General features: G+C 36.2%; 1 pseudogene; it reads right to left on the minus strand.

Moving 5' to 3' along the window:
• LOC113075956 (sodium/potassium/calcium exchanger 3-like) overlaps positions 1-27753 on the minus strand; it is a 65850-nt pseudogene that overhangs the window by 8585 nt on the left and 29512 nt on the right.

Here is a 27753-nt window from a genome sequence, read left to right on the forward strand (position 1 = left end):
GTAAACAAAATGTTTGCGGTCACTGTTCAAAGTCATACGGGTTCGGGCACCATAATACATCTAAAAAAATCATTAAAACAGCTCAACACTGCTTTAACTTGGCACGAAGTTCTGGAAAAACTGTGCCCAGATCTTTTCCCATCCCTTCTCTCGACTAGTCTAAAATTTCAAAAATCTATTGCACGAATCGATTGGACCAACCAACACAAGTTTCGAAAACAAAAATAGGACATTGATTTTAATGGCCTTCTCTCGGAGCGCATCTAGTTTTCTTTTTGTTTTTTTTGGAACACGCGTCACACAGCAAATGCAGCTTCAGACACACACGCATAACAGCAAATAATACTTGTGCACAGTGTTTCTCTTTTTACAACAGAAATGTGAATTCTGCCGGTATTCAGACAGTCTCATGCGTACAGATACAGATTCGGGCTAGAATCGCCTATGCGATTTGTTGTTGTTGACATTTCTAATCGTAAACACAGCCATGTTGAAGCCTGCAGTAAATGTTTTGCATTATGGCAGTCCACTCTGCTTACTGTTTTTCGAGAATGTTGCACTCCTGTTTGTCACTGCGCACGTAACTTCACACAAATAAATCACCAGAAATATTGTTCTTTACCAATATATTGAATCTTTACATTCGTCCTGCCTGTTGTCCATGGATTTACCTATATTTGGTGTTATTTGCTGTATAAAATGCATCTAGACATGCAATCGATTCAATGAACACTTATCACTCAAATCAAACAGGATTTTTTTCAAAGTGACAACCCAAGAAAGCAAAGTAAACAGTCTCTCATTTGTAGGTTGCATTGATACCTAGCGGTGGATGCAAATAAAACAGTAAAACAGTACCTCATTTTTTTTCTTCTCACCTGAAATTCATGCAATAGACATGTTTTTGACAGATTTCAATTTGTTTGTGGTCTATATATCCTACATCAAAATGAGGTTTGCAATGATGCGCCCGAAGGCACGGGTTGAAGACCCAGTCTTTGACGTCACGATATGCTAATTTATTTAAATTCTTACCTACGTAATCACCATCACCAAAATTTTACTTTTTTTTTTTTTTTTTACATTGAAACTTGAAAAAAAAAAAAAAAAATTTATATATATAGACCTAACTACCGACCTTTTTTTTTTTTTTTTTTTTTTTATGTGCCATTTACATGGTAATGCAATGTCTGATTTTAAAATGGTTTTTAAAGGATGAATTTTGAGATTTTATGTTTTCAAGTGATATATAACTTCTGATGATTTCTAAAATGTGATAGAGAAAAAGGCAACGAGGAAGTCTTTTTTTTTTAAACAAAGGTAAAACTCCTTTTGTAATGTAGATTTCTGAGGGTGCGCTCTTCTCATAAATTAATCTATCACTTTTCCTACATAATTTTTAACAAAAAATATTGGTACAATATATATTTGGGAGTCTTAGACCTTTCCAACGATATATAGTTTGTCAAGATTAGATTAGATTTGATTGTAATATAGTATAGTAAACGTAGGCGTCCCGTATACGGGACGGGGTGACAATTAACAGGTTAAGGATGGCCTTACCTATGACTGAGGTGAAGAGTTCAGGAGCTGAACTTCCTGCTGCCATGAACGTGGCTCCTGCTACATCTTCACTGAGATGGAGGCGCTACAGCACATTCACACGCAGACAGAGAGAGACGTGAAAGATGAAGTGACCAAACAGAAAAAAGAAAACAAATAGTGACTAATCTGAAGTTTCCTGAACACTTATCCCATATGCTATTGGAAAATAGAAATAGAAAATAGAAATATTTAATTTAAATATTTTATCATAAAAATATAAAAAAATACTATAAAAAACAGCTTTAAAATAGCTTAGACTGGCATGAATCAGGAATATTTAATTTATATATTTTCATGACAACTATAATTCATTTTTATGAATTAGAAAATATTTTAAAATGATTACATATTTCACCTTCAAACATGCTTTAAATGATTTAGCAACTGTAGAACATTAGCTAGGACATGATGAATGTCTTACCTCACAGATCTTCTCCAGAGAGGGCACGAAGTAGTCATCACACACCAGTGCCAGAGCGTAAAACATATACATGGCCTTTAGAGAGAGAGAGAGAGAGTGAACACAAAATTAAAATCCCCACTTCAAGCACATACCTTCCTTTTGAATCTCCAGGACTTACAAATCAGAACTCTGTCATCAATACCACCACTCAAGTCATTCTAAACCTGTATGAGTTTATTTCTTCTGATCAACTAACATGAAAAAATACTAATGAAGTAAAGATGGACTAGCAACTGTTTGGTTACCAACATTCTTCAAAATATCTTCTTTTGTATTCAGCAGCAGCGGAAGATTTGGAATAACTTAAAACTATGAAAATGATGACAGTTATCCCTTTAAATGATGGTCTGTTCCTCACACTCAAATATCCAGCAAATCATGGACAACTGGAAAAGTCATGGAGTCAAAATGGTTGAGAACCAAACTTCCAAAACTTCAATTTTAGAAATGAATCATGAGGGTGAGAAAATCATGACAGAATTGTCATTCTCTTCCATTAAAGTCAAAGTGGTCCACTGTGGAAATACCACCTTAAATTAGATTACGACATCTGATGAAGCGTCTATAACTTTGCATTACATAAGAAGTAAAAAAAAAAAAAAAAGAAAAAGTGAAATTCTTGTGAGCGGGCACATTTGAGTGTCAACACCATTAAATTCTCAGAGCAATCTGCCCTCCAGTGGGACTGCCGTCTACTGGGACTATTCAGACCTTTTCTTAGAAAGTGTCCCAATGACAGAAAGGCACTGAAGGAAGCTGGCGCCCTTTACAGAGTGAGGGCTGTTGAGGGCCGGGGGTTTCAATGTTTATTTGTCTCATACTCAATAGGGATGAAATTTATGCACAGTCTGTCATGTTTTACATAAAAGAGCTGCGTGTTGAGATTAGTTGCTCCAACATCTGCTGTGGTCAGATGGGTGTGAATCGCAGATGTCATAGTCCCTTGACATGCAACACACACATATGCATTTGAAGTTATGCATCTACATAAAAGCATACAAATAAAACACATAAACACTGCAATATACACTTGTTAAATAAATAATTTAAATAAAATATATTAAATATTGTCACTTAAATATAACATTTGAAAATATTATTCAATCAAATATATGTTAAATGAGCAAGGAAACACATAAAACTTGCATATAAAGACACAAGTATGCAAGCACACACCGTCTTTTAAAGCAAGCTCCCATTCCCTCCTGGGACCATTTGCCAACTGTTTCCCGCCAAGACTTTGCAAATCAATGCGTCTAATTCAGCCGACACGTTGCTATGCTTGCACTGTGTGCCCATTATGTAATCTCTGCCCTCTCCACTCTCATTCTATACACTTCCTTTTATTCTTGACCTTCTGACAAGGCAGAGCTGGGCTACTGAAACCCCTAAAGATAAATAAAACATGTAAACAACTGGAGGGAGTCTTAGAGGTTTTCAGCTGCGGCTTTTACCATCCGCTCACTCTCTGCTTACATGAGCATCTATCTAAACAACGCACAACAATGGCAGCGTCAAACCAACCCTGCAGGGGATTTCAGCAGGAACACACAGTACTGCTTCACATGGCATGCTTCACTTAAAACTGTGCTCAGACATGGCCTATGGGGGCAGGAAAACCTGATGCATGAGGAATTGTTTCTCTGTGATAGCTTACGATGATGATGGGGTGGAACAGAGCAACTCAGTTTATTTTATTAAATGCACCTGTGATGGATTTATTAAGAGAGCATCCATGTAATGAATTATGCTCCAGATTGTGCATGATGTCAGTTACCAAATACAACGATTTTCTTATCTCTCAGTTTCTTTAAAAAATAACAACAAAAACACAGCTAATTTCTAAGTGACATCATAATTGCTTTAGGAGTATGAATAAGTGTATGCATGTGTGTGTGTGTGTGTGTGTGTGTGTGTGTGTGTGTGTGTGTGTGTGTGTGTGTGTGTGTGTGTTTGGCCATAGAGTAGAGTGCATGCTTTTTTTTTTTTTTTTTGGCCATAGAGTAGTTTCAATGAATCACACTTCAATGAAAAATGCCTCTATCTAATCATGATTCAGAAAGGCTCTGGACAGCCACCCAGCTTACACTACTTTCAACTTCTAGTGTTATTTCACTTTAGCTCCATTTGAAACCTCCAGAGAACACTCAGTTTAATCCTTGAAAGAAAAGAAACCATGGGAAATACTGTTGGCAGAGGGAACTCTACTGTGTATTTTTTTTTTTTTATAAACAAATGTTTGTGAGACTGCCAGAGACAGCAAAACCCAATCCCGCTCTCTATATATATGCACAATCACTGTAGTAAACAGTATTTTAGGTAAGAACTAATGCACAATAAAACATCTTCAGATGTGTATGGGCTTCATCATTTCTAGAGCATAGATAAAGTTATATGAACACGACAACTTTGATGCCATTTATGCAAAAGTAGCTGGAAAATTTAAAGGAAAGAAGTGAATAAATAAATGTGCTTTCTGCATAAATAATACACTTGCACATCAGAGGAAAGAATATCTTAGGCAATGAGAAAATGTCATTGCCAATGCTACTACACATTCAAATATTAAAACTAACATTTTTGGTCTTAAGATGATCAATTCATTCATGTGTACCAATGAGCAAGTCACTTGGAAAATCCTTTGTAGTCACTGTAACAAATAATACAGGTGAAGCCAGAGATGGCCCGATGCTTGAATGGAACACACAGCCTTGTGGCTTTAAGTGTTTGTGTAATTTCATAGGTTTCAGCAAGAATAAGGCATTCAAGCTACTGTGTCGAATGTTGAAAAGGAAAAGCAGATGGTAGAGATACTTACACACAGAACATGCAAGGCTACAGCCCCCTCCATTCGCTCCTGGTTGGTAAAGATATCATCAGGGAACTCATGTATACCTGCACAAAACACACACATTTGGCTACATGAATAATCCATTTATAACACAGAGCAGTGCACACGTGTCTCAGAGATTCTTCCCACTCATTATACATCATGTAATTAAACATATGGATGACTCCAGAGGAAAATTAGTAAATGCAGATTTACTAGTAATTAGTAAATTAGTAAATTAGTAAATCACAGACTAATTATACACCGCATAAGTTCATCTCGTTAATGTAGAATGTGCTTGCATATACTTTTGTCTCTATTAAAGGGCTAGATCTCTCCAAAATGAAAATTGTGGAATATAAAGGAGATATTTCGCATACATGTCTGAGCTTCTCTCTTCCCTACAATGAAGGTGATTGGGGACCAAAGCTGTCAAGTTTCAGAAAGGGCACAAAAGCACCAAGTGACTATATTTTGTTTCTTCTGAAGCCATGTCAATTTGAAATTTATGTCATTATTTGATAAAATCTTGCTTGACACTCGTGGTCACCAATCATTTCCATTGTACAGAAAAGAGCAGCTCGGAAATTTTGCCCAGCATCTCCATTTGTTTCCCATAAAAGAATATAAGTTTCAAAACACAAGAGTGTGAGTAAATGATGACATAGTTAAACCTTTTTTTGGTGAAATATTCCTTTAACTGTCCAAAAAGAGTTCATTGTTCATCAGTGGTAGAACCCATATAATTAAACATTTTCAATCACTAAGAACAACAGAATGACTTTATCAGATGTCATTCACTGAGCTTCAGAGAGAACTGACAACTATACTGTATGACTGTGGCATTGGTGTGATTTTCAGGAGCTGTTCTTGCAGTTCTGACGGCATTACTGCTGCTCCCAGTCCATCGCTGCTCTGTTAACAAGCTATTCACTAACACAGCGTGTCACCCGGCCAGCTCCATTGATAAGCCCGCAGCCTGCCGACAGAATCGGGTCAGTGAGAGTGGCCACTTATTTGCCTGGATTCGGTTTTACATTCTCTAAGATGGTGGGAGTGACAAAGTCGTGCGTGAGCTCTCTGAAGTGTTGCAATTGTACTCGTTCCTACACAGCCAGTTGCCATGACGTCAACATCCAAGATACTACAGCCCTGATTGAAAAGCGCTGAGACCCCAGAGACTGGCTTTGTTCCATTCGGGGAAAAGCCTGATCTCTCTGTGCAAACGTGAAACCTGATTTATTTTATTGCTGACAGAAAAATAGCTCAGAACTTGTGTGATCGAAAGACAGACAACATCTAGAGAGACTAAAAGAAATTGCTTGTCTGATCCACTCACATTGTTTTTTTTTTCCTCCAATATTGTACACACATATAGACACATTTGTTCCTAAGGACTTTTAGAAAATAAATAATCTTAAAACCATTTTGACACCTCCACTAATTTAATTTGTCCACTAACAATTACCTGAAAATTCTGTAATTTTAATTATTTTTCATATTAAGTGTCATAATTACAGATTATTAGGAAATTATGAGCAAACAAAATATTCTTCTCATATGATATTTACCTAGATTTTTCTTTATTTTTCTTGACCTATCTCATCTCAGATTTTTACCTCAAGCATGCTCTTCACTGACACATGTGACACACCAATTGTTCATATATATAATGATTGAAAGTCTGGGTCTAAGATAAGGGAAAGTAAGGGTCTTAAAAGAATAGTACACAAAATAAGCAGTCATAATTAAAAGCAGGTGAAAAGTTGAAAAAATTTGGTGAACATTTTTTGACAAAATTTACTATATATATATATATATATATATGTGTGTGTGTGTGTGTGTGTGTGTGAACTTCACATAAGAAAACAAAAAAAGTAGTAATTTGCTTGTTTTAATAATAATAATAATAATAAAAAATCCTGAAGTTCTAAAAAAAGAATTTAAAGGTACAGGTTGTAGGACCTGCCACGAGAGGGTGCACTATCAAAACAATAACAATCGTGTGGTTTGATGATGCTTAGAAGGAGCGTGGAATGATGGGATGTGTTGTCTTCTACCCAATCGCTGACGGCAATCAATCAGACGGAAAGATAAATCATGGATTTAACGCGAGTTCAACGATTTGCGCGAGTAGATTATATACAAAGTCAATGCAAAGACGCGATCAGACGATGGATCAGACACGTCTTCGCGCAAGTCTAGAGACGCGATGCCCCGCGTTTGGAGTGTATGCCCCATAATACTAATCTTGTTATGTATTCAAGTTATGAGTATGTTTTCTGTAAAGATACGAATCAAAACAACTCGCCTGTCGAGTAAAACACAAGCGAGATCGGCATCTCTTTCTAGTTGAAGTTTGTCGCGAAGCTACTTCCGCATCTGGCCACGACACTGTTGTCAAGTGGTTTCTATGCTAGTGAATCAAAATTTGTCCAAATGAATTCTTAGCAATGCATATTACAAATCTAAAATTACGTTTTGATATATTACGGTAGGACATTTACAAAATATATTCATGGAACATGATCTTTACTTAATATCCTAATGATTTTTGGCATAAAAGATCATTTTGATAATTTGATAATTTTAACCCATACAATGTTTTTTTTTTTTTTTTTTTGGCTATTGCTAGAAATATACCCCAGTGACTTAAGACTTTTCGCACAGATGCAACGTTAGGTGACAAACTACAAGCTATTTCTGAGTTGCATATAAAGATCAATATAACAGTTTTTGTATAACACGGCAATCATTACAGGAATATCTGCAAGGGTGTTTGTGTGTGTCCATGGCTGCGCAGTGCAGTGACATTCCCTCCAAGATCACCAGGGAGGTTGAATGCGTCAGCAGGCTTCACACTGCCCCCAATGACCTAAACACCACAGAGGTGAACTCAAACTGACTAAAAGAACTCACAGAACAATCATCCACAAGAAAAAAAAGGCTCTCATCTGGTGCTTCTGTATGTATCGTACATTTAATGACACAAATCCTTCATAATTACACACAAACAGTGCCTGAAGTCTGTGAAAAGAGAGGCTGACCCTTACTCTATGACCTCTGGGTCCCATATCAGTCTCTGTGCGATCGTATTACTTGTTTCACACACAAAAACAGTGTTTAACCCGAGACATAAGGCTTCTGATGACAAACAGATGAATAAAACGCTGGACAGAGTGCCTATTTTTATCCAAGGAACAACAGATCTGCTCACATGGGTTTCATTGTTGGTGTGGCCTTCATTAGAGAGTCACAGCTTTTCGTTTCTGGTCCTTTCATAGAACGCTCCTTGGCACAAGAGATTCTGATTAATCTAATTTCAATTACAGTGCCAATGAATGAAGCAGCGCTAAACAACAGCCAGTTACTGCGAGCGGATCAATTAAAGAAAGCAAAACAACAGCAACAGAAAGATGAACTTGGCAATGTTGAAAGGGTCTAGAGAAAGGGTCCCTTCTGTAATTATGAAGAAGGCAAACAAACAGAAATAAATTCAAAATCTCTTTATTGTGCACTGGCAACACGAGTTAAAACAAATGAATGAGGCCTTGTTTCCTTTCTCTGAGCGACTGCTAGCAAAGAATTAGACAAGAACTTTCCAAGCTAGTGAGAAAAGACTAAAATCGCCCGGAAAGTTAGGATAGAGAAGGACAGGGCTGATTCTCAGCAGGTTTAGACCTTGCACAACCTCCTCCTCCAGAGTAACAGGAGACTAATGGCCAGCGGGAAGGACATGTGGACTGTCCACATACATTAACCGCTGTCAGCGCTGGCCCCTGCTTCTCCTCTGAGAACTGTTCAACTCCTCATGAGGACATGAGACAGACGTACGCATCCAAGTTCCCTTCAGAGCATTTTGTGAGCTTTGAGCTGTTAAAATAAGTCTACTTCAAAGCCTAAAAATCGGAAGATGTAATGCTTCAAACTTCAAAGTAGACGAAAATGCTGCCTTTGCAGATACCATACAAAGCTAAGAAACATCCTCTAAAATATCCACTAAGATTTCTTCTGCTTGGATTTTGAATGGGAAGAATAAAAATGCTGTATGATAGAAGCTGAGGGAGATTTCTTTTTAAGGAATATTATTCCTTATATATTTTATATTATTAAGTTTGGGATCAGAAAGATTTTATAAGAAATTAATACGTTTTTAAACAAGGACACATTCAATAAATAGATCAAAAGTGACAGTAAAGACATTTTTAATGTAACAAAATGCTTCTGTTTCAAATAAATGGTGAACTTTTGAACTTCATATTCATCAAAGAATCCTGAAAAAAAGTATTACCATTTAAAAAGTATTTAACAACAGAACCTTTTGTTCTCATTATTATTTTAACAATTTATTATATACTGATACTACATTGATAATGATTAATAATATTAATAATCATTAGATTAGAATGATTTGTGAAGGATAATGTGACATTGAAGACAGGAGTGATGAATAATGACAATTCTGCTTTGCCATAACAGGAATAAATTATGGTCGAAATACAAAATAGTTATTTTCAATTGTAATAATATTTCACGTAATAATATTAAACTTAACAGTATTTTTGATCAAATGCACACAGCCTTTGTGAGTGTATGTGTATATCATGCATATGCATTATCTAATACCCTCATGCATGCATACAGTATATCCAAAGCTCACTGGAATTTGTTTTAGATTATTAGACATTATGTTATTGTGCCTTGGAAGCCAGATTTATTAGGAGACAAAAACAGTTTTCCTTTGGAGACAAAACACTGCCTGTTTAGTCACTGAGTGACTGGACAGTGAGGCAGCAGGGCACCTGTCTGAGGTTTCGGACAGTCAAACAGAGACAGTTAGAAATAATAGCTTAACGGAGAGTCAGACCTCTGTAATTCCAATCATCAGGAAGGCAGCATCTGTTGTCTATTAAATCAAATTGATGAAATTAAAGCGCTGCTGTCGTCAAGACAAACAGTTACTGGAGAATTTCTCCTTCCTAAAGGAACGAAAGTTTAGAGATATGAATATCATTAGTTGTTTTGCTGTGAAATTACTATATAGAAATTGGAACATATAAATACTGCTGCATATACTGTGTTGTATTGTAGGCCGATACATCGATAGATAGACAGACAGACAGACAGATAGATAGATAGATAGATAGATAGATAGATAGATAGATAGATAGATAGATAGATAGATAGATAGATAGATAGATAGATAGATAGATAGATAGATAGATAGACAGATAGACAGATAGATAGATAGATAGATAGATAAATAGTTAGAGCAGCTCTGTGAACTAAACTAATAAAGAGCACAAGTATTTAAGACATCAAATTAACTTTTGTTCATTCATCCCTAGTGGCCAGATTATAAATCTGGAATAAACCTTGTTTAATGTGAGTCCTGATAGATATTTTCATTATTAGGAACTTTTCCGGGTTGATTGAGGTGTTATTGGTATAATAATTGTAGGAAAAAAAAAAAAAAAAAACATAGAAATTACTGTTTAAATTCTTAACAGAAATACACGTGACAACAGAGACAGGTTTTGCTCTTCATTACTTATATTTGGATGATTACTAGAGAAACCCTTCTGAGGATTTGTTACTGTCTCCGTCATTATAATTCTTGTGTGGTTTAAAACAAATTGCCCAAGGGAACTCTAAAGATAATCACACTTTCCATCAACAAAGACGTGTGTCAAACAACTGATTCACTTAGAGACCAAGCTAAACTACGATAACAAGTAGAGTATAATTATTTATAAAGCACTTGTGGCTTCCTACATAATGACAAGCTTCACTGAAGACCAACTTCTCTCAAAGTTAATATCATTCAGAAAATATATCAAATACTCAATGAGGGGCTTTTTTAAGTAGTAGTAACAACCTCTATGTTATATTTACTTGTTTACACATTTTTCTTTTTTCGTTTTTATTCCCATGCTGTCAAATCATGAACTTGATAAAATCTTCATGGTTTTTTTATTTTTTTACTTTTTCTTTGTCAAAGTAACACTCACTTTCCTAGATATCTGCTCTTGTTTTTTTGGTACATCCCTACCATGTCCATATTTGACCCTGCAGTTTAATCATGATCATTGTGGAACCCTATGAAGTACTAATATTGCATTCACTGGCATATTTTGTGATCACTTCAATATGAAATGCAGCATAATGACTGCTGCTGGTGACGTAACTTTGGGACAGATGATGAGTTGCTGACAGAGTCCATGAAAAAGTTCTGCTTCTTAAGTGATATTCCCCTATAAAGCGGCTTTAATTGTCATGCTGAGCCTTTAATCCTGTTTTCCCATAGATGACATAAAATGCCTTCTGTCCATTAAAACCATGCAAATTCTATAATTTGCAGTTGTTGGAAACACATAATCCAGTGCACGTCCTTAAAATACTTGGTCTAATAAGGACAGGATGATGATGATAATAATAATAATACCTAAATTACAATTTTACACAAAATAAAATATAATGATTAAGTTATCAAACATAAAATGCACAGTAGAACAAAACAACAACTGTATAGCAACTGTCACCAAAATATAAATAATATTTACAAAAATATAAATGTTGATATAACTTTTTATTTTTATTTTATAAAGCTAGCTAAAGATAGTTGCATAAAAGTAAACGTAAAAGCATTTCAATGACAACAGAGTCTTAATACGATTCATGCATTTGACCCAGTTTGACTGCTTTACTATTTTCCTTATGTAATAGATACAGAGTTTATTATCTCCACCTCAACAGGGGAATCTGTGATTGAGAGGGGCTGAAGTGTTGATTGTGAACATGGGTAGCGGTGCTCAAGTGCTTCAGGTACAGGGTTTGAGAGGGGACACTCAGGACCACTAATTAACAACATGACTTACATGCCAAGAACACTAGTCCTCTCCGCAGTCAGCCTCAAACACAGCTGAAATACCGAGACCAATTAGTCCTGGATTCAATTAAAGCAATTCACAAGCCCCTCACTGCTGCACTAACATCAGCGTGCAAGTGTTTCAGCTGAGCTCTCTTCCATCGTACACCAATCACAGCTACATTGTGCTGCTAATGGCTAATTACATGATAAAACATTCACAGTCACCTAGAGTACTTAATAACAGGACTGAAATGTTCTAACACACAAGTAAAATAGCTTATTTTTCTAACCAGGTCAACAGATATACAAGAAGCAATGTTCTGTACCTGCTTATGTAAAAAGGTCGAGCGAAGAGAACAAAAGTGAAAGGAGATTTGAAGGCATGCATTCTTCAAATTATACTGTTTTTGAGCTAAAACATTTTCTCTCTCCATCTCTCCTACAGAAACACATACAAACACACATAACCAAAGAAACAGAGGCTGGGATAAGCATATTTGATGATAGATGCAGAGTCCTTCTTAAATCCCTGACTTTTAAATCTGCAGGATCAAGCAGGATTGACCTGCACTGTAGTAAGTGGGGTCTAGACTCCAAGGGGGAAAAACAGCGCTCATCCATGCTTCTTACATAAGCACACAGATATTATATAATTCAGACTTTTATAAATGATTTGTTCTAATTCATTGTAATACATCATTAAATAGATCTCAGGAGATAATGCTTTTTAAGAACAATGCACAAATGCACACTACAAGACATTGTGTAGTGAGCAGTTACTAAAAGTAGATTAGGAGAAGGGGAAATGATTGTGTGTATATATGTGTATATATATATATATATATATATATATATATATATATATATATATATATATATATATATATATATATATATATATATATTTCTCTTAATGGCTAAGATACCTATAATGTCTCTTTTAAAATAAAATATTATTAAATAAAAAAATAGTTTATTAAAGTCAAATAATATATATTGTATAGTATAAAAGATATAAATTATTAATTATTAATTAAATAAATTATTATATTATAATATAATATAATATCAATGTAATAACAATAATAAAAATTACTGTATCTACCTCCCTGATACACACTCTTATTTGAAACATGAGAATGAGTAGTTTGGCATGTTGATGGAAATGACAGTGTGAATGTATTTGGTCTTGGCCGAATAGATCTGCTGCTGATTTTCCTGCTTCTGCAGAGCAAGTGACAACACATGCACAGGCATGCTCTCAACATGTAAGAGATGCTGCTGCTGATGCACATACAACACATATGAAATTACCCGTAGTGATGTATATGGGTGGAGCTGGGGGGGTTGAGGGTTTGCTTGCAGCAAACACAGAACCAAAACATTTGAATGATAATTAGCAAGCTCAATGGCTGCAGAAACAGCAGAGGCCAATCAGCTTGTGCCATGTCGGATGATGTCATGAAATATGTGCTCATTCACATTAAAATTTGATTTATTGCTTCTAAAAGATGCTATTGCATGTCAGCCAAACCATTTCCCCCCCTAAAGTAATACACAACTTCTCAAATGTTATTATCTGCATGCTTTGTCATTTACACAAGACCGATGCATGATCTAATCCATTATTATGTTATATTATTAATATATTATTATGTGTAAGGGACATTAAAACTTTCCCTCTCAATCTCTTTTTGTACCTCCACTCTGCTGATTCTGTGTTTGTATTGGCAGGGTGTTTGGAGACAGCATGTGTCCATCAGTTAAGCTCCCATCCTTATCTGCTGCATGATGATATGTGCAAGAAGCCTGAAAAATAATATTCAATACATTTTCTCCATTATTAAAATATGTCTGCCCTTATGCCATGGAGTGCAAAACTTGAAGAAGATGAAGCTGAGATACATTTCCATCAAGCTTCTGAGAAATATGAATCTGTGTACCGATGCCTCCATATTGTTTAATTATCTTGTGTTGGTGTGTGTTTATATGTGTGTGTGTTTTAATAAAACAAGATAAAAAGATATTCCCCACTAACATAGCAAAGGTTAACCAATGGCATTAAGTGCAGGATTGTCTTGTATGACCAATGGCAGCTACGTGGAAAAACGGTCTGAAAACAGTCATTCACCTATAAGTACAAAATCATGGAGAAACTGACAATTATGCACAAGGTCAAGCAGAACATACGGGGTGATTGTGTGTGTCTCAGTAAACTAAAGAAAAGCACAGCAAGCTAAAGAAAATGATAAGTGTAGCAAGGAAGAGAGCTCTCATCCGAAGAGCCACACAGCATGAATGACAGAGAAGAAGAAAGAGAAAGAGATAACTCTTTTCCAGCTGTTCAAAGACCTCTATGGGCCCAGTCGAATTACTGTACGCTGAGACTGATCATGATTGTGCCATGTTGTGGTTGACGTGAACGTGAGTGAGGTGTCTGAGACAAGACCTTATCTTAAAACATAAATGGAAGTAATTAAAGAGTTACATGAAAAGAAAGTATACACTACAGCTGGAAAAATCATTTCAAAACATCACTGTGGATCCGTCCCGAACTAATCAACAAACTGATAGGAGCTGTATGTCTATAGCCTCCAGAAATAGCTGGCCAGGAGTTGCCAAAATGCTTGCCAATAAGTTTCTTTCTTGCTTAACCAGCAGTGCGAGTTTGGTACAGGACTACTTATTTGTTCAAATAATGATATGTTGAGGAAACCTATTTGGAAATAATCATTATTTGTGCAATTCTACTTGGTGCCACTTGATGCACAGGGCCTTCAGTAGTTTGGTGCAGTAGTTTTTGTGAAAAGCCATTTGACTGATGTTTACTCACATGAGACTCATAATAGTTATCTGTAAATAGAGTTTCACGAGTTCACACTTACACATAATAAATAGAATAAAGGTTATGAGTATTTGACGTGCTGTCCGAGGGGATGGCTCAGAACTCAGAATTTGGCCCGAAAAAACAGTACACCCCCAACCCCCCAGCTCTGAGATGCACAACATGTTTGTGGCTTTGTTTTTTATTGGAGAAATAGAGCAAAAAACGCCAATACTGGCAATATTGTGTCAGAAATCTAACTCACAATATTAACAGCATGTTCATTAAACTGGTATAAAATTTGCAATCATGCTGATATTTGGGAAAAACAGCACTCATACAGTTTTGTTAAACTGTATCATATGATATATTTTTTTCTGCAAAGTGAGTCATATACTTGATAATATCAGCTCACACATCATTAAAACAACAATAATTATATTATCATAGATGATAAATATTGTTCTGGACATATATTACAGTGAGGTCTCAAAATGAATATACTTTTGTGTTCTGTCTTGCACTGTATTTTATTTCATGGTCAAAATGTGACTGTAGTAATATGTATCTCTGTATAATAAGTATAATGTTGTACTTCTGTTACCCATCAGCCATGCAAAAAAAAAAAAAAAAAAGCAATAAAAACTTCAATAAGTAAAACTGAATTTATTCTTGTTTCTCTAACCTTAATATCACTCTCAATGCACCACACTTGATGTTTAAATCTAAAGAGTTTGTGCTAATATCAAGAGATCAATCCATCCATCAGCCACCTCAGAGTGACAGTTGACAGGTCTCCTGCTCACTTGCTTGTCTCCCAAAATAAAGCACAGTCCATGTGTCACATGCTTGCCTTCCTCGATCTTTCCGGGAACATGCTGTTCTCCACAGAGATGTCATATTTTGGGAAACATACCTATTTTGTGCGAATCATAAATCATATGGTGGAGGGATCAGGTCAGGACACAGGAAGGAACGTATAAGAGAGAAACAGGGAGAGGAATTAAAAAAGGGATTGAAGGAGGAAAGGAAGGAAAGACAGGACTGTTGTGTTTAAGACCCAAGTAGGCCAGTGGGACTGAAGAAAGGGCACATGATAATCCTGGCATTTAATCAGGACGCCACAGAACGTGACCAGAAAGGAAAACTAAATCATACTTGCATTAGACAAGGCAAAACCAGAGATGGTTTATAATCATCTGGCTCATTATACAATCTGTTTGATCCAGAGAGCAAATCATTAAAGCAGGACGAAGCGCTTTCGTTTTGAGAACTGCATTATATCTGCAGAACTGCACGAGAGCTGGAGTAGCACACATGGCTTAGCGGATTGCAAACAACCAACTAGACCCACAAAATTGCTAATAATTAATCATGTTTATTTGTTTGACCAGCAAAATTATGTCACTTCATAGACGGTGATTACATTAAGGATCCAGCATTTTTAGTAAAAGGCATATTATTAGGTATGTATGGTACTGTAACTCTGCACTGTATTGGTTATAATGTCCGCGAACAACTTGACCCACTCTAAAACACAGTAGCTTGTTCGTGTGTTTAACATGTCGAGAAGATGCTGTGTCCTACACTGTGAAAGTAAATTAGTTTTATTTTCTCTTCCAAAAGATGAGACTTCAAAGAATCAGTGCAGGTTAAAATTATTTAAAAAAATTCCACTGTACCACAGCAGTACAACCCCAAACCCAATTTTAATGCACACACATTTTAAATCACAATTGTAATGTTTTTTTTTATAAAAAATAAAATTCTACTTTTTCCCCTAAATTGTGCAGACCTCTCTTTATTTATCAGGGCCCGGTTTCCCGATAACACTCACTCTTAGCGTGCTAAGAAGACCTCGAAAGATATCTTACCAAAGTTGTTTATGTTCCTAAGTGTGTTCCCCGAAGTGTCCCTTAGGAAGCTTCTAGGCACGCTGCCTCTTACGTCCGACGTAACAAGAGCGCTGTCCAAAGTGAGGGTGCTGAATTAGTTGGCATTGATTGCTCATGAATTGATTTTCCACTTCACGCGAAGGTGCAATACAGCGTTAAGAAAGACAACACGTTCTATGCAAATGAAATATTCCTCAAATTATTATAGTAACATTTATTTTAACATATTTTAAGTTATCAGTAGAATATAGACTATAAATTAAATTCTCAAATGGTCAGTAATATGTTCACACAATATGACGGTTAGACGAACCGGGTATCCCTCCCTAATCATACACCCTCTTTATCCCGTTGTGCCACTTGTGCCACTTCTTGACATGGGTTTAACGACTTATAAAAAATATATAATACACTTTTATATTAATGGTAAGGTACTTTACAATCAGAATTGATTGGCAAGCAGCTGCAGTTACTTCTGTTTAATGCGGTATTGACTGCAATTGGTTTATGTTTTAAATAAAAAGCAACCTATCTACAATGAACAGAGAGAGAGAGAGTTAGATACAGAATATGATGGGGAAGCAACATAAAAAAGGGCACCAAGCCTCTCGTCAGAGGAAGTTGAAGTTTTGCTGGATATTGCCACCAGGTCGGAGATCACACCCTGTGGTCCACTATAACCTGCACGTTTATGGCCGCGTCTCCCTTTCGCGATATATACGCCTGATCAATCAATTAGGCCGTAGCCCTCTCCCATGACCTCGATGAAGCTCCCTGTAGCAAAAAAACAAAACAAAAAAAACATAGTGTTGGGCCTTGTGGTCTGAGAAGGTCTGAGAAGGTCCAGCAGCTCCATAATGAGTTGTCTTGGGAGGCGTTTTTTTTTATATATATATATATATAGCCACGTCAGCCAAAATGTCAGAAGGGCTTAAGTTTTGCCAAATAAAAAAAACTGACATGGGCTAAACGGCTCCGCGTCCGGCTCCGCGTCCGGCTCCGCGTCCGGCTCCGTGTCCGGCTCCGTCTTTGATTCAATACAAGGACACGTTGGATCGCTGCTATGGTCGCTTACTGGATACAACCATGATTACCCATTTATAGATATTAGCCATTTAGAGCCAAATTGTTTGCCATATTTTAATTATCAAAGAATTGATTGCCAATTCGCTTTAATTACATTACAAAAAAGCCATAGGCTAATTACCACCATATTAGTTCTGATACCACATAAAGTCAACTTCATAAATAGGCCTGTATCCATTGGGAACATAATTTATTATGAGTCTTAAAAAATAACATAAAATCATTGTTGAGCCACAACACTGGCAACATACCATAGTTTGACTTGTACTGCGCTGCGCTGATTTCTAAAGACTGCTGTAAAGTAGCGTCTTGAGCTCAAACAACGCTAAGAGAGAGCTTACGAATGGTCCAGACCAACCTCACGAAAGTATGACTTACAGAAGATATACTTAGCGTAAGAACGTGTCGGGAATCGTCCCATAAGGTTAAGAGAGAGGTTAAGGAATAGGTTAAGAACTACTTAGCGATAAGAACGTTTTGGTGAACCGGGCCCAGTTTAGTAGCTCATCCAGTATATTAAAATGTCTGATAAAGACATTAATTACCTATCTCCCAAATGATGATAATGAAGACGACGACGAATAAGAACTTACACAGTTACAACACAGCTGAAATGATCAGAAGCCACTGTAAATCTGAGAAACAGATTTTGTCAGATAAAACTCACAAGCACATACGAACTAAACATAAACAACTGCGCAATGGGAACCATGTGCCTCACTTTATTTCCTTCTTTCCACACTCCCCTCACTCAGGTCTGCATTACACAGTGTGGGAACATTTAACAACACATGCTTGATCTCCCTCACCCACACACATTCTCACACATGCTGGCAAACACTGAGACCCATTCGTGCACACCACCGACCTAAAACTACAGGACCATAAAGAGGAATTCTATGCGGATGAGTGAATATTTCAGTCCCACAATCCCAAAGGCCTCTGATAAGCTAAAGCTTCCTCTGGGGAAGCACGAGGAGCCACAGATCCGCTCTGCGTGAGGTGCAGCACGTGACCGTGAAGACTTTACACGGCGGGATGGAGACGATGAGAGGCCATTGCCTGCCATGCTATTGTACGTCCATTCTGACCACTCCATCTCATGAAGTTTGACTGATCACATGACCATGCCTGTGTTTAATTACAAACACATTTATTGAGGTGGAATGCTGGTAAAGAAAACCTTATGTGCCAAAAAGGTGGTCTGCAAAAAAAAAAAAAATATATATATATATATATATATATATATATATATAATAATAAAATAAAAAATGTACAGATCCAAAAAATAAGGCGGTGTGTCTGTGTATTTGGTGGAGGTTTTGTTAAAAGTGATGACGATGCAACAGAGACAATGATGAATATAATGTGACAAGAGTGAACATCTCACCATCTGAATAAGCAAACAAAAAACCCTCAGAACCCAGGCTTCTCTGTTTCTCTCCGGACATGTGTTCCCAGTGAATAACCAGAGGTGTTTTATTAACTTTTAAAGCTGTTTGTACCTCTGGGAGTCACGAAAGGAAGAAAACAAACAGAGTGAAGGGGGAGTGGGAAGGTCTCTTCACTGTTGTATAGATCTTTTGACAAATCCAAATATAATATAAACTCTCTCCAAAAAGATGAAAATTCACCCAGACTACATAATGACATTTATTTATTCAAGTATTTTTTTTTTTTTTTTTTTTTTTTTTGCTCAAACCAGTTTTTTTTACTATTTCTAACAATTTATCTTCTGTAGTCACGTACAAATTTGAGAATTAGAATTTCTAAAAGTTTGTATGAAAACAGATATTAGAAGATGGCAACAGTAATCACATTCTATTCCAGGCAAAAAATACCAATAAAAAAAAAAAAAAAAAAAAAAAAAAAAAAATATATATATATATATATATATATATATATATATATATATATATATATATATATATATATATATATATATATACAACTGATAACTGATGTAATACCAAAATATTGTGTTTCGCTAGATTTAACAACCAAAACAATAAAACATGTCAAGAGAGATGACAGTAAGAGCTCCAAACAGGAGGCAGGTCATAAAAGCATTACCCCAGTGCAAGTGAACCCTACGAGGCAGCAGGCCCGATCCTGTCAATGCTCCCTCTCCATACTGCTACTCATTCATCTTTTAAGTGTGATGAGAGATTGAAATGGACGGCTGTAGAGCAACATGGTCCATTGGGACTCATGAACAGCCATAGAGCCTATCCATCTGCAATCTCTACTGTTTAAATATAGCACATATCATCATAAGTCTTACTATCCTCTTGATTTCATTGTCTCTCTCTCTATATGTCAATGCAGACTGATATCCACCACCATTGGAAAGAAAAAAAAATTAGAAAGGAGTCCTCTGTAATATCTCAGTCGTTTCTCCTTAAATCTTTGTTTCTTAACCTGGATGCCACTCTCAAGTTAACGTGCGACAGTTAGCGGTTGCTAGAGATTAAGATTTATAAAGCTCTAAATATGTTATATATATATATAATATATATATACATTTTTTTCTTACAGAAATGCATCGCGTCGCTTGAGAAGGCCTTTATTAACCCCGCAGATGAATACATTTTTTGGACTTCAAATTTTGGGTTACCATACATTCCCATTATAAAGCATGGATTAACAGGGACATTATTTAATATAACTCAGACTGTATTCGTCTGAAAGAATAACGTCATATACACCTAGGAAGGTTTGAGGGTGAGTAAATGATGGGGTAGTTTTCATTTTTGGGTGAATAAAATTTTCATTTTTGGGTGAACTATCCCTTTTAATCTTTTTGAAAAAACAGCTTGACCAGATGTGCGTTTCTCAAAAGCAACTGTGGTGGAAAGTTCCATCATTACCTATAGAGTTCAATGGATCTTGCGACCATAGTAAGCTAATGATTCTTCTGATAAACGCACCCCAGGCTAGGAGACCATCTGAACCAGCTTATGCCAGATCAAGCTGGTCTTTTCATCAGGTTAATCACAACAAGCAAAGCATGTAAAAGTTCTGAGAACTTCTGCTGTAAAATTCCTTGATGGATAGGAGCTGATGTACCATGATTTAATCATCTCTCCTCCAAATTTGACTCTTATACTTTCCGGCTCTAAAGCCCATTAAGTGGAATCGATGATTTACACCCTGAAGTTTGTTTTGGAGAGTTGTGAGAGGTGAAAGCACAGCTGTGGTTCCATCGAGATGGAAATCTGAGGCCCTTGTGGGACACAGACGCGGCTGGGTTCTGAAGGGAGCAGAGAGGAGAGACATACAAACACAATTACACAACACGCAAACATACACGCACACGTGCATGCACGCACATGATAATGGCTCTATGAGCGAAACTGCTACTAGTGTAAGAGCAGCCAATGTCTCTGTCCTCAAAGAACTCCTTGCATTATTCAGAGATTGTTAATAATTAAGCAGTGAGCTCATTGCAAATGATGTCTACATTCAAACTCACAGCTACGTCTCTACTGACAGTTCAATCCGAGGATCTTGTGCTGAGACGCAGAGATTATGACACTTGACTGCGACATCTCTCATAAACACCTCTCCACAGCAGAGGCTAACAGTAGCCTCGCTCTCTCAGTCCCTCCAGAGCCAAGTGCGGCCCTCGGCTGTTCCCTTTCTCCAAGCTGCACACTCAGATTTCATTTGTCAAGATTTTTTCTTTTTCTTATTTTTATTTTTTTTAAAGGGAAGGAAGCACAAGATCTTCTCAGTTTGCTTATGAGAGTTAGAGCTGCTACATTTATTCCGCAAACCCTAACACTTTAAAATGCTTAATATTTTTTTTTAATAAATATAAAGCAGCTTGTACACCAGCATTGTTATTGTTAATTAGTTTTAATATTGCTGAATAAAATAAAATAGATAAATAAGTATATATATATATATATATATATATATATATATATATATATATATATATATATATATATATATATACATACATACAACTAATAAAAAGTGGAAAAAAAAAACATATAAATATGTAAATAAAATATAAAATATAGGTTAAAAATATTAATTAAATTATAATTAGATATAAATACTAAAACAACACTACCACAGGAACAAGCTCAGTCTCCAAAAATTAGCAACTCTTCAAAACCTTGACCCTTTTTTATCCCACCAATATTTTGCGCATCCCTATCTAGTACCCTAAATCTGCATAGATTTCAGAGACGTGGCTTGGCAAGTAAAGCACATGTTCCGACATGTGCAGTGGCGCTCATGCGGGTGACCTGAGTCCAGCTCGAGCTTTCCCCTTATTCTCTTCATTGTCTTCTGTCATCTTGATCATTCAAAAGTGCATCTAATATGTGTTGTGATGGTTCATTATTAAAATACTGAAGTAGGAAAAATCCAATAATATCTAGCATATAACATAATATACGCATAAAACATTTCCGCTTCCACATTACTTGCTACATTACTATGCAGTTAGATTAGACATGAAGTGCGGTAAATAGACACTTCTTATAATCATACATTAAACACTAAAATGATCTTTTCTCTTTGACCTGCATTAGAAGGGTTGGATTCTAGCTTTTCTGCAGTTAAAGTGTCACAGGTTTTTCCCAGCCGTTGTTTGAGTGTGTTACATAATCAGAGAAGCTCAAGCAACCCTGCAGCACTGATGACATCACACTCTGAGCCTGTCCATCACATACTGGATAATGTGAGCGCATGAGAGTGAGAGGAATAGAAGGAATAAAGGGAGGAAGGAGATTAGAGATTAGAGAGTGAGTGAGAAAGAGATAGAGAGAGAGAGAGAAAGGAAAAAAATCTACACACTACATATGTGTATCAGCGTTTAACAACAGAGCATGAAATCCCAGCAGGCCAGCTAAAAATAAAATGCATGAAACAAGGCAGAAGAGTAAAGCCGAGATGGCATTTCATCATCAGCTTAGATTTAGCCTCAGGCATGTACTCCTTTATTTCATTACACTACAAGGGTCATGACGGCCTCTCGCTGGCCAGCGTTGTAAGAAAACATGAAGACTCACTAAGGAATGAGGGAGAAGCTGGTGAACGTGTGTGTATGTGAGTGTCTCACGACAGTGGAATTCCACAGCTGCTCACGTGCACAGGGTGAAGCAGCCTCAGCACGAAACACCAATCGCCCCATTAATGTGGAGCCAGCTGCTCGCGCCGCCCACCTAGTACACTGACTCGCTGCAACTATAGGGTCATTCCTGTTGTGCAGTACATTGTAATCCATGGTCTCCACATATGTCATAGTATGCTGGATGAAATGTGAAACTCAAATTCTTTAATAAAAATCATTTCAGTTAGTTTAATTTAGTCATAATGCCACAAGTGAACAAAATGAATTTAAATAATTTTACTGATTTGGTTTGAGCGAATGTTGCTATCTTTATTATTTATTTTTATTTTAATTGCTATTGCACTTAAGAAAATGTATTTAAAAAATATAAGAAAAAACTTGTTTAATGCTTCAACTATCGAATAAAATATAATATTTAGTCAATTTTATATTTAGTCATTGTAACTAATAACATTAATACAGCTCAATATAACTTTCTATCCTGTTAGTCTTTTGTAATATTCCTTTTAAGTCACCATGAAATCTAAATTTATTAAGTTTTGAGTCATACAGGTCCGGAACAATTTGAGGGCGAGTATATGATGACAGAATGTTAATTTTTGGATGAACTAACCATTTAAGCTGTCTGTTATTGTAGGAGTAATTAAAAATAAATTAATGATATTTCACAAAACTGGTCCAGTGGCTCAACTTGCCCCACTCTCCACTACGTATAATAAGTATATTGTCACTGTTCCTCCAGTCCATGACTAACATTACCTTTCATCTTTACCTCAGCCAAATTTTACTCAGGTTAAGAATTATAATCACAAGAGATTCAGAGCTGTTTTTAAAACAGGACTGCTGGAAACACCTTTTAACGTACGGGGTGTTGGGAGGGGGGTTGTTTCATAGTTCAGGAAGTTCAGTGGGTTTAGTGTCTCAAGACATTTCTCTGTGACCTTGAGGTGAATTCAATTTATCAAAATACATGCCCTCCTTGAGATACTGTCCTTGGCTATCCATTTTAGTCTTCCTGATAGAAGCAGCTCAAATATGTCCCGAGTCAGTTAAAATTGATTTTCATTATAAAGGAAAAACTGCATTAATGAGATTAATGGTGTGAAAATATGTCTATATTAACTGTGATTTATTGCTCTGGTTATGCAGCAAATCATGCTGAGAAATACCAATTAAATGCTCAAGCACTGATGAGAACATCCCTGCAGATGTCACAAGGTTCAACAACGGTGGTGGTTCCTGAGTCTCGAGATCACAGAGGATTGCACTTAGATAAAAAAAAGCTAATTCTCACAACTACCCAAGAGGGTCTGGCTGCAGACTTGCACTTGCACTCTCAGACTTGCATTCTCAGACACTAGCGCTTCCCCTAGTGACGTCACTTGCAGTCTTTATTTTTTATTTTGTTTAATTTTTTTATTACTTTTTGTTTGAATTTCCCAACATTTTAGAACAGTAGCCAGGTGGTGAAGACAAGAAAAAAGTAAAAACTAAATTACAATGTCACTTGCAATCGCTACTTGCACTCTCCGGTACCTGTGATGTCACTTGCAATCAACACAAATCGTGCATGTTGCCAATTTTTAAGCATTTTTCCATATAGAATACACTGTCTACAACTCGTTTATATCACTGTCTTTGTCCATTAATCTGCATTATGTGTTTTATTTATAATAATTGTCTATAGGGGGAAAACGTTTAATTTACAATTTAACGCACTGTGTTCTGTACTCGTCTGCTTGCCTGTAAGGAGCTGATCCTTTTAAAATCACTTAATGCATTTCATAATGCATGTTCATATTTGCTGGTCTGTATATACGTTGAGTCAACAACAAGATATATAGATTAGGCCTACTGAATTGTCTCTGTTATTAAGCCACATTAAGCATTTTGTTGCATGGCAGGACAAAGTTTGCGCATTGTGTTCATAGCCATCTGCTTACTTTGTAGTACTTTAAATAATATTTAGAATTTGGTCTTTTAATTGAACATAATGTATCTTAATACATTATGCCATATTAAGTGTTTGTTTTTTTCTACAGGAGGAAAACGCTTAACTAAAGACTTTGTGCATTGCGTTCATATTCTGCTCTTCTGTGGTCACGGTCCGGGCTTGTCTTTTTCTTGCAGGACCCCGTACGTTATAGTACTAAATTAGTTTTAATCGTTTATTCACCACCACAGCGTCTTGTCTCCATTGGCAACATGCACGATTTGTGTTGATTGCAAGTGACATCACAGGTAGCGGAGAGTCCAAGTAGCGATTGCAAGTGACATTGTAATTAAGTTTCTTTATTCTTGTCTTCGCCACCTGGCTACTGTTCTAAAATGTTGAGAGATTCAAACAAAAAGTAATAAACAAATTCAACAAAATAAAAAATAAAGACTGCAAGTGACGTCACTATTGGAAGCCTAAGTGTCTGAGAGTGCAAGTCTGAGAATGCAAGTGCAAGTCTGCAGCCAGACCCTTCTCCAACTACCTGCCATAATATGTACACACTTCATAATGCAACACTGTTAATGTGTATGTTAATGATTACAGCAAAATTTGAATGTCTAATTACGGCATTACTGTTACCTGGAAGTACCGATACTATGAGTTGTGCCCTAGGCTGTTATGCAGAAAACTGCTTTATCATGGTGGCCTATGAAAGAGCTCTAGATAGATTCGGCTCACAGGTATGCTATATGAGTCAGAATGCAGACCCACGCAAGGACAAGAAAACCTCACACCACTGCCATACAAGTTATGCTTAGAGTAGGTGTACTGTATGTGTCGTTACTGTTTCTGTGAGTACTGTATTCATGCTATGTAGTGGGTTTTTTCTCTCTCCATAGAACAGAAGAATAAAAAGAGTCTGTTTTCAAATACTTCCAGAACCAAGGTGACTGAAAAATTGGGTCTGCACTGTTACAATCTATATGCTACAATATTGTATACTAGGCCTATTATATTTTTTACACTTGGCAAACTTTACACTTCAGGCTAAACACTATGCTCACAATACTCCACTTTGCAGTAAACTCTGATCTTCTGTACCACTAATAACAAACACATCAATTAAAGAATTAAATTAGCCCAGATGTTCAAAATTACAGTAATTGTAGTCTAATAGGATTTAATTTGAAAAGCTCAATAGTAACTTACTGTACATTTAGTAATGTACATTTTTCCAATACGTGGTTTGCTTTTCCTCAGAAACTGAATTGCTTTGGGGAATGATTCTGAGAGTTAAAAGCAAATATTTGTGAGATGAGATTACAGCTACAGTAAATCAAGCCTAAAGCCTGACTGAACATTTCATCATCAAAGATGATGCAAACCCTGATTTCATGCAGGTGTGGATTTCATCTAAACGCCTGGAAGGCAACGAGTAATGGTGCTTCTCATATGCACAATAACACAGATGAATTATTGGGCCCTTTTCTGGCTGCATCTTTAGATTATGACTCTGGGTTTGCATAAGTGATTGCAATGTTTGCCATGTTCGGATATTGGCCTTCAAAACTATGTGCAACATTGTGCAACATCATCTCTATGTGCATTTAAAGCAAAGCTCAAATGTGTGTACAAACCCAAATACACAAAAACAGATTCACTCTTAGAGACTGAGAGAATGCAAAAGATGCTGATTCGGAGCGACACATTGCGTGTAACAGGCTTCGTCGTCATTGCGCTGAGTAATTTGACATTTACCCCCCTCACACACCACAGTGGAAATATCATACCTCCAGCTTCAACATGCTGACAGTGTATAATATAATGTGCAATTTGAGTCATTAAGGTATAAAAGATGTACAAATAAAGGGATAGACATTTTTGGCCTTAATGCAATAACATTTTCTTACAGTTGTCTTTATTTCTGTGTAGTTAAGTCTCACTGAGATGTAAAGACTTGTTTGGTTGTATACATCCATAAACTAAGGGAATCCATTTGCATTAATTTGAGCTAATTCATGTGTGAACAATGTGCATTTAGTCATTTTCAGTGGTGAACCAATGCATTCAGACATCAATGTGCTCAGATAGCAGGAAAAAAAGCTACTTTCATGTCACTTTTGCCAAAATATATCAGAGTTCAAAGTAAAACAGGTAACTCAGAAGTTACTATATAAGAAAAAAAAAATGTATAACATGTATAAATAATGTCGTTTCACTCCACTAGTAACCTTTTAATAACCTGCATAAAAGACACACATAAATAAATAAATATTTATTCTGACATTTTTTATTAGAAAATATATACTTCAGAACTTAGAATATTCAGAATATTTCCTTTTAGAATCATTTAAGACACAAATTTCAATTGTATACCTGTAACAATATAAAAACTGATTACTGCATTATTTGCTTTAAAATGTTGTGTCTGTATGTGCATTGTCTTCAATTCTGATTTTTAATATCTATTTTCCATACAAATCTACACAACTTCCCTCATGTGCGTACACACACACAGTCTTGCACATTCTGACCTTCTCTTCTACATGTGACAGAGCTCCTCAGGCCAGCGCATCCTCCTGAATCCACATTACCACTGTCCTCAGCCTGTCATACTGTCCGCAGGCTATTAAAGTTACATCACAACTCCACAATCAAACACACACTATATATACACACACTCAACTTGCATGCATGCTTTATTTAACTCCAAACACACTTGCTGGTCATGTGATGTAGAACGCTGTAAAGGTAGGTCACAACTATTCCCATACGAAACAGAATGCAACAATAATGCAAGTATAAACATATTAGACTACCGTTCAAAATCCAGTGGTAGGTAAAAATATTAAGCAGCACATCTGTTCTCAACACTGATAAATATCTATACATGTACACACATTACTTGAGTACCAAATCAGTAGTATATTAGCATATTAGAATGAAACAGAAAAGGTGTCTGAAGGATCATGTGATACTGAAGAATGGAGTAATGACTACTGAAAATTGAGCTTGGCCATCATAGTAATGAATACAAATTTTTATATCAAATTGCGAATAGCTTTAAATTGTTATAATCTTTCATAATATTTGCTGTATTTTTGATCAAACAAATGCAGCTTTGGTAAGCATAAGATTATAAAAAAAT

The sequence above is a fragment of the Carassius auratus genome, unplaced genomic scaffold (genome assembly GCF_003368295.1).
Source record: "Carassius auratus strain Wakin unplaced genomic scaffold, ASM336829v1 scaf_tig00018130, whole genome shotgun sequence".
NCBI classification, from domain to species: domain Eukaryota; kingdom Metazoa; phylum Chordata; class Actinopteri; order Cypriniformes; family Cyprinidae; genus Carassius; species Carassius auratus.